General features: G+C 36.8%; 1 protein-coding gene across 1 annotated transcript in view; it reads left to right on the forward strand.

The window, feature by feature from the left end:
* The first annotated feature begins 1,206 nt into the window (after positions 1 to 1,206).
* The window catches only part of DCAF8L2 (DDB1 and CUL4 associated factor 8-like 2), a 172,579-nt gene continuing 165,039 nt past the window's right edge, over positions 1,207 to 8,746 (forward strand). Inside the window, exon 1 of the mRNA XM_011935148.1 lies at positions 1,207 to 1,264. The gene's annotated coding sequence lies outside the window, so the exon portion shown is untranslated. The remainder of the gene's footprint in view (positions 1,265 to 8,746) is intronic.

Below are 8,746 nucleotides of genomic sequence, written 5' to 3' on the forward strand. Positions count from 1 at the left end.
CTTAACTATGCCTTTTATCAGCTGGAGAACTTATATTATAGAGTGGTCATGGGCTTAAGAAAATGTTTACAGAGAGGTTATACATCATATTAAAAAGCTGTTTATCGGGCCATGAATGTGCTATCCACAGAGAAACTATGTTTTGTGAATATGGGAAGGAAAGGAGTAAATAAGGAAAATGCATTGCGAGAAACAATTTGGAGAATAAATGTAGCAAGCAGTTACCATGTAGGCCCAGCCTTGGATATGGTGAAATGAATATTATTTTGAATTAATTCAATTTATTTGCCACATACCAATTTAATCAGCTTCATAGCTTTGTAGTTATAGTAACCTTATATATTTTTCTGGAAATTTTATATCCTGTGGGGAAACATGAAAGATCAATTTACCAAACAGAAAGAAGAAATTATCAAGTCACTATGTCTAGAAACATTTTATTTGAATTTTATCTTCCCATGATTTGCACATAAAAAAGGAATAGAAGGAAGAAGATTGATTTTGCAAGTTTTCCTAAAAATTAAACTTGGCTCTAAGTAAAGTTGGATTTGAGAGAAATGAAAGTATTTTAATCAAAATGGCATATATTAAAAGAATAAACCATGTGTGTAAATTCAAAACTTTGATTCTTACTCATTTCCCCCTTTCAATTAAATTGAACCTGTAGAGCACATAAGGGATAAACTAAGCAAAGTTGCTTCTGAACTGATAATATTACCATATCTACCATTACTAATATTTCCTTAATATTTATATTCTGCCTCTTCAGTTTCCAGACTGAATCACTGTAAAAATAGATGTGAACTGCATGGACATGAGCAGTGCTTTTCTTGAAAGCAATGATCAGTTAAAGACATCCAGAAATCAATATATTTCTCAAAAGCAACTGGTAGAAGAGAAATCCTAAACAATTACTGGAATCCAAGAAGAAAATGAATTAATTTAGGTTTTTTTTTCTACAAGTACTAGAAACTGTAAGGTCCTATTATCAAAATTAGATTAGGATGGAACGAGAGAGCCACAACTTTAGCCACAAACTTTCAAAATATCCTGCCTCTGGACCATGGAGCGCTTGATAAAATGGTGCATTTGGATACTTTACTTGCTTACAGCGTGGGAAAGACTCACATAAACGGCAGTAAGAAGGATGAGAGATAGTTTTGTTCTGTAGAGTCGCAAAAGCTGAACATCCTCCCCACAAGGTTATTTAGAAGACATCTTGCACTGTTCGAATGCAAAGGAAGGCGAATGACTCGATTCTATGGTACGTAATCAATATTTTGATTTCGACAATGATTTTGGGAGTGGGGTTGATTTTTGATTGCGAGATCTTTCTAGTGTGAAGACAACTGGATTCATCCTTCTGTGATTGAAAGTTACCTTAAATAATACTGAGCGGAAATAGTCGTGTTTCTTAATCTTACAGAAAATTTTACAGTTGTCTGGGGCATAATATGAGAAATCTTACTTGTTTTTCACTTTTTAAGCACTTTAAATGCTGCACTTCTAGTAAAGTATATTCTCACCAGAACTTGCTAATACATTGATATGAAAATATTCCTACACTATCTCAAAGATTAAGATGGAATAGAGATAGTTCATCTTATAATGTTAGACCTACATAGCACCATAATAAATTCATATTTTTAAAATTGAAACGGGGTCTTACTCTGTTGCCCAGGCTAGTCTCCAACTCCTGGCCTCAAGCTATCCTCCCACCTCAGCCTCCCAAAGAGCTGGGATTACAGATATGAGACACCACACTTTGCCAGCACCATAATACCTTTATGTTAAATGTTTATAAAAGCCTTTACATTATACACTCACACACACACACACACACACACACACACACATAAAATTGTATAGGTTATGTTACATTTTATAAAATACTTTATCATATAAGCATACCAGTAGGACTATATTTGGTATATCATAAATGCTGTTTTTTTTTTTTTCATCCTGAATGTAAAAATACGTGTACTGGTGTGTGATTCAACTTACTTAATTCAAATAGGAAAAGAAAAGTTTTTCAAAAAATGTTTGCTAGGTTTGGTTATTTGCCAATAACATTTGGGTAGGATAATTTTTGTGTGTGTTAGTATCCAGCAGGCTACAGAAAGTTTAGCATAGCAGCTACCCAACCCCATAAATGCAATAACGCTTTCCAGATACTATGATAACCAAAACCTCCCACATTTTCAATTCCCTGATCATCCTCTTTTACCCCATTGAGGAGACTGGCTTAGAACAGTGGTTTACAGAATTATGATGCTTTCTACATTTGTAAAAATAAGGCAGTAAGTTGTTGCTTCTCCCATTTCCCTCTACCTCTCTCTCCCTCTTCCCTTCTCTCTCCCCAGTCTCCTTTTTATCTTGTTAGAAACTGCTATTGAAAGCATAGTAATAAACAAACATCTTTCTTTCATGATATCTTAGAGGTAGCAAAGTTCTTTTATATGTATTATTTTATTTTATCATTACAATATCTGTATCTGGAAAGCAGAGCATACATTATATTTCTCTGCATACAGGTAAAAAAAAATAAACGAAGGCTCAGAGAAGTTAAGAAACTGTATCATACTGTAGTGAAGTTGAAAAGTGTCTTGTTCTTGTTTAGATTAGTCTTTTTAACTATGTCTGACTAAAACGTTAACATGTTCCCTGTCTTCAAGAAGACAATAGTTTAAGTGGGAAGAAAATTTCAATCAACATAGCTTAAATCCTAACTTTCACTATGCAGACACACTAATATTAACTACAGGAAAATGCTCCCAAATGTACAGCACAGCCTGGCTGTCGTTGTCCATCCTGCCATCGCTGCTGTTGTCTCGTTTGAAGTGAACGCAGTGCTGCCCTCCTGGCTGGTCCTGGCACAGCGGCTTCACTACCCGCTGGGTCCCCTCACACCAGTGGCTGCTGACCACTGCGGTGAGGGAGAAGGCGAGGGCAAGGCAGATGGGGAGGAGGAGTAGCGCCTGCTGCTGCCTGGCCCTGTCCATGGCTGAGTGAGGTGCGTGGGGTAGAATGAGTTGTGGGGCCCCCTCTTCCTGTCTCGTCACAATACCTGGGCCTCAGCTCTGCCATCTGGCATCCTCACACAGCCTCCTCTCACTTCCCACTGGGGAACTGCATGTGCTGCCGCACCACATTCAGAGACATGGAGCTGGGGCACGTTCCCGCCAAGGGTGCTGGCCCTGCCATTCTCCCCAGGAGGTAGGTGTGCAGGAGAGCATTGTTGTTTTTTGTTTTGTTTTTGTTTTTGGTTTGGTTATTTATTTATTTATTTTTGAGATGGAGTTTCGCTCTTGTTGCCCAGGCTGGAGTGCAATGGCATGATCTTGGCTCACCGCAACCTCCGCCTCCCAGGTTCAAACGATTCTCCTGCCTCAGCCTCCCAAGTAGCTGGGATTACAGGTGCCCACCACCACGCCTGGCTAATTTTTGTATTTTTAGTAGAGATGGGGTTTCACCATGTTGACCAGGATGGTCTCGATCTCCTGACCTCGTGATCTGCCCACCGCAGCCTCCCAAAGTGCTGGAATTACAGGCGTGAGCCACCGCGCCTGGCCAGAGGGCATTGTTTTTAAATTGTGGTAAAACACACATAACATGAAATGAACCATCTCAACTTTTTTTTTTTTGAGACAGAGTTTCACTCTGTTGCCCAGGCTGGGGAGCAGTGGCATGGTCTTGGCTCACTGCAACCTCCACTTCCCAGGTTCAAACGATTTTCCTACCTCAGCCTCCCAAGTAGCTGGGATTACAGGTGCCCGCCCCCACACCCGACTAATTTTTTGTATTTTTAGTAGAGACAGGGTTTCACCATATTGGCCAGGCTGGTCTCAAACTCCTGACCTCAGGTGATCCACCCACCTCGGCCTCCCAGAGTGCTGGAATGACAGGCATGAGCCACCGTGCCCAGCCATCTCAACCATTTTTAAGTGCACAGTTCAGTGCATTAACTACGATCACAGTGTTGTGCAGCCATCACCACCATCCACCTCCAGAACTCTTTTCATCTTTCATCATCTGTACCCATTGCACAACTCCCATTGCCCTTCCTCCCACCCTTGGCAACCACCATTCTTCTCTCTGACTTTATGAATTTGACTACTCTAGGTACTTCCTGTAAGTGGACTCATACAGTGTCTGTCCCTTTGTGACTGACTTACTTCACTTAGCATAATGTCCTCAAGCTTCATGCATGTCATAGCATGTGTCAGAATGTCCTTCCTTTTTCAAGGCAGAATAATATTCCCTGTGTTTATTGGATCACATTTTGTTTATCTATTCAGACACCTGGGTTGCTTCCACCTTTTGGCTATTGTGGAGGATGCTGGTTTTGATGGAAGACCAGGGGCTGTTAGGGTGGCTGTCTTGGTGAGACAGCCTCACCCTTGCCTTTTGCATGGAGTAGGGTCCTCATTGCTGGATTCCAGAATCAGGGAATCTCAAGGACTTCATAGACCTATTTATTGTCCAGCCCTATGTAGAGAAGGACTACAGAAAACAGATGCTTGCTCCAGGGACTCTGGGCGATGCGAGGTACAGGCAGGCTGCCTCAGGGCCAAGGTGCTGTGCAGAATGGGGATGCAGAGTTCTGAGGCAAGGGACCTCAGATGCTAGAAGACAATCCTGGGCACCGTCACTCATGTTAATAGTTTAATACTTACTAATTGCTAAAGGTAACAAAATGTGTAAAATGGTGCTACCATTTATTCATTAAAAAAGCTTGAAAGCCTATTGTTTGTTGGGTGCTAAGCTAGATGCAGACATTACTGCCCATAAGAAATAACTTAAAAAGTTTTTATAATAAAGGCACTTGAAATGTCAAAATATAAGTACATAGATTTGTCAAAGGGCAGAAGAGAAGTAGAAAGAAAAGAAAGTAGTTTCAAACATGTTATTGTAATGAAACCTCATTTGTATCCACCATGTTTAAAACTAACATATTTTTAGTATTAACGTATAAGTACACATCTATAACTTTTTTTACAAAGTCAGGCAGTAAAATATAGGGTTATTCTGATAAACATAACTTACAAAATTGGCATAAAGGATAACAATTGCAGTCAGTTTATCATTCTAGCTCCATAATTCAGCATTTTTCTGAGTTTTATTTTGGGTAAATGATTTTAAGAAAATAAAATTCATATAGATAAGACATGACAAATGGCATCAGTCATTTTGTAGCTTATTTTCAAATTTTAATATGTTCTTTACTCAGAATCTTGAAAGAATACTGAGAATATATATATATATATATACACACACACACATATAGACTCTCACACCTAATTAGATTAAAATGGCTGACAATTCAGCATATTCTTCAGTGAATTCTATCAGTAAATACCTTTCTAAATCAAATAAAATTTGTTTTTGGTAGAAAATTATCAAATGTATATGTTAACTCTTTGAGATATTCAAAATTTTCCTTAAAAGAAAATGAGGATAATCTAAGTACCAGTTACTGTTAATATTTGCTGGAAAATGTCTAGTCATATTTACTTTGTCTTGCTTATGAAACCTATAATTTAATTGTAGCTTCATTTGGTCACATTCTCCAAAGTTGTAATATGGTAACATCAATAACAGAGCAAGCATTTTATATTTCAATATTTAGGTCAGTTTCAAAGTAAAATACAAAGCAACCTATACTTACAATTATGACTAAAATGATGCACCATGCAATATTACTATAATTTACTTATTTATATGTACTTAAAAGACATATAGTTTACTATGTATTTATTTGACAGTTAACAGCATATAATGCAATTTTTCACACTCTCTTAGTTTAAAATTTTTCTTCACTTGGCTTCCAGGACAACGCTTTCTCTTGGTTTTCCTCTGATCACATGAATGCTCTTTCTCAGGCTCTGTTTCTCTCTTCTCCTCCTATTCTTGATTCCAACAATCAGAAAGCTCCAGGACTCAGTCTTCAGGCCTCTTTTCTCCATATTTACTCAGTCCCTCATTGATCACATCAAGCTTCCTGGCTTCAAATACCATCTACATGTTGATGACTGGCAAAGTTACAGTGCAATATAGGTCTCTCATCAGAACTCTAGATTCTTTCTATTTTATATTTCCCCTTGAAAGTCTAATAGACACTTTAAAAAAAGGAGCATGCCCAAATCCAAACTCGATTTTTGCCAATCCTCTTCTCTAGTCATTCTCATCTCAGTTAATGGTAATTCCATCATTTTAGTCAGACTCTAAATTTTGGAATTAGCCCTGACCATCTCTAATGTTTTCCCCAGAGATATCTATGTTTCACTGCATCGCTACAGATTTCTGCTCAACTTTCATGTAAGAGCAGCCCTTTCTGATTTCCTTAGATTTGCTCCTCATTCATTTCCTGTCATAACTCCATTTCATTTTCTTTATTATATATATATATATTCATGTGTTTCATAATTTATTATATTTCCCTCTCTTAGCATGTAAGATGTAATCAGACAAAAACAGGGGCTTTGTCTTTTTAGTTCAGGGTTGTAGCTTCAAGTTTAGAACACTGCTTTAAAAATGTTTCTTGAGGCTGAGCGTGGTGGCTCATGCCTGTAATCCCAGCGTGTTGGGAGGCTGAGGTAGGTGGGTCACCTGAGGTAAGGAGTTCGAGACCAGCCTAGCCAACATGGTGAAACATTATCTCTATTAAAAAAATAAAAATAAAAATAAGCTGGGCGTGGTGGTGCGTGCCTGTAGTCCCAGCTACTTGGGAGGCTGAGGCAGGAGGATCATTGAACCCAGGAAGCAGAGGTTGCAGGGAGCCGAGATCATTCCATGGCACTCCAGCCTGGGCAACAGTGAGACTCCATCTCCAAAAAAACAAAACAAAACAAAACAAAAAAAGGTTCTTGAACACATAAGTCATTTGAATGAAGACACAATACTGTGGGTTTTTTTAAAATTTGTAGAAAAGTTAATTTATAAACTAATTTTTCTTCCATTGTACTTTGAAGATTTTAAAGTTTAATAATGTTTATTTTCTTGAGAGCAGGATTTATTTTCCTACTGATTTTACTCTCCAGAATTAGGATTCCATATTTTCATTATGATTTATATTCTACAGGAAGGCAGATGTATGGTTAAGACAGCTAAGAGAGAAATATTCTAGAGAAATTCCTATCCCTTAACTCTTTCAAAATGAAAGACTACATTAATTTACATATCGTCTGAATATGAAAAGTCCTAGAGGTGGTGAGAAGATAATTAAAACCTAGATCTGACAGGCTTGTAGAAGAACAAAGCAATTCTTGTTAAATTGCTATATCATTGTAGTCTGGAGGGGTTAGAGATCTTGATATGATTATTAATATACACACATTTGATTTGTTTTACCAATTACATTGTATAACGGGTGAAAAGCAATACATTTGCTATGAAAAGTTCACCTAGCACCCTTCTAGATTTAGCAGTCATCTCTGATAAGAAAGATTAAGATAAGAAGGTCTGAACTAATACATGAGAAGGATCCCATAAAAACAATTATATTCATTAGTAATGAACTGTCATTACCATCTAAACTTGTGTACAAAAATTAAATATTCAAGTTAATTTTGTGAGTATCAATATTACTGTGGACATTATTTATCAATATTGATATGTCTCATTTTTTTAATCCTTTTTAAACATTGTTTTCAGTGGCATTATATATAGAAAATATTTTAAGATTTTCTTACACCATTGATTCTAAAATCAATGCACAAAGAATCTTATCATCAACAATTTTTTTGGCAGCTAAAATAATTGTATTCATTTCCTGTTGTTATTAGAAAAGTGCTCTTGGAACATTTTTGTGCGCAGAAGTGCTAACTCTAAATGTCTTTGCAAAGAACACTCACTGAAGGCCATTTGGATTTAGAGTTAACATGAAATATTTGTATTGACTTTCACGTATGTAAAAGATAAATATTATCTAAGAGCTTATTACAATGATAATTATATATAAATATTTGTTTAAAATCAGATACATTTTACAATGTATTTAAACTGGTGGAAGAAATTCCTTCTAACTTTTTAGCAGATATAGGAAGGGAAAAATAACATGGAGCATTCACATGAGCAGAACTTAAAAATTCTGAATTTTCAATTCCAATTTATTCCTAACTGTATATTGCTGATGACTTTTCCTTGCGGTGCTTGTAGATTTCTTTTGAGCATCGGTTTCACTGTTTCACTCAGTAGTCAATTTATAAGGAAGATTATGTAAAATGTGACAGATTAAAATCAGGCCAAATGTTAAAGCTGGGTAGAAAGGCCAAAATAAATATAAAAATTATGTCTGGGAGGCATTATAGTGTGATTTACTTAGTAATGGAGAGAAGTAAACTATGAAAAGGAAAACAGCTGTAAAAGTAATGAATGTTTTACTGAAAACATAAGGTGTTTTCTCCTCCCATTCTCATACCATGGAAACAAGCTGACTCTCAATGAGAATGAATTGCATTCCATTTTAGACTGATGAACAATACAATTCTTTATGCAGTACACCATCAAGCCGTGGAATTCAATTCTGCAATATATCACTGTGGTAAATAGTTTAGCAAAACCCAGGAAAGCATTAAGTGTTGCTATGAATAAGAATGACATTTACAGCCACACTAAGTAGGTCAGAAAGTTTAAAGGGCTCTCAGCCCTCTAGCAATGGTGCATAAGGAGAATTTGTGTGAAGGTCAGAAAGTAGTATTCTCTTCTCTGACATTATTTTATATTACTCATGCATTATGGCAAGTTT

This window comes from Colobus angolensis, unplaced genomic scaffold (assembly GCF_000951035.1).
Source record: "Colobus angolensis palliatus isolate OR3802 unplaced genomic scaffold, Cang.pa_1.0 Scaffold140, whole genome shotgun sequence".
Taxonomy (NCBI): Eukaryota; Metazoa; Chordata; class Mammalia; order Primates; family Cercopithecidae; genus Colobus; species Colobus angolensis.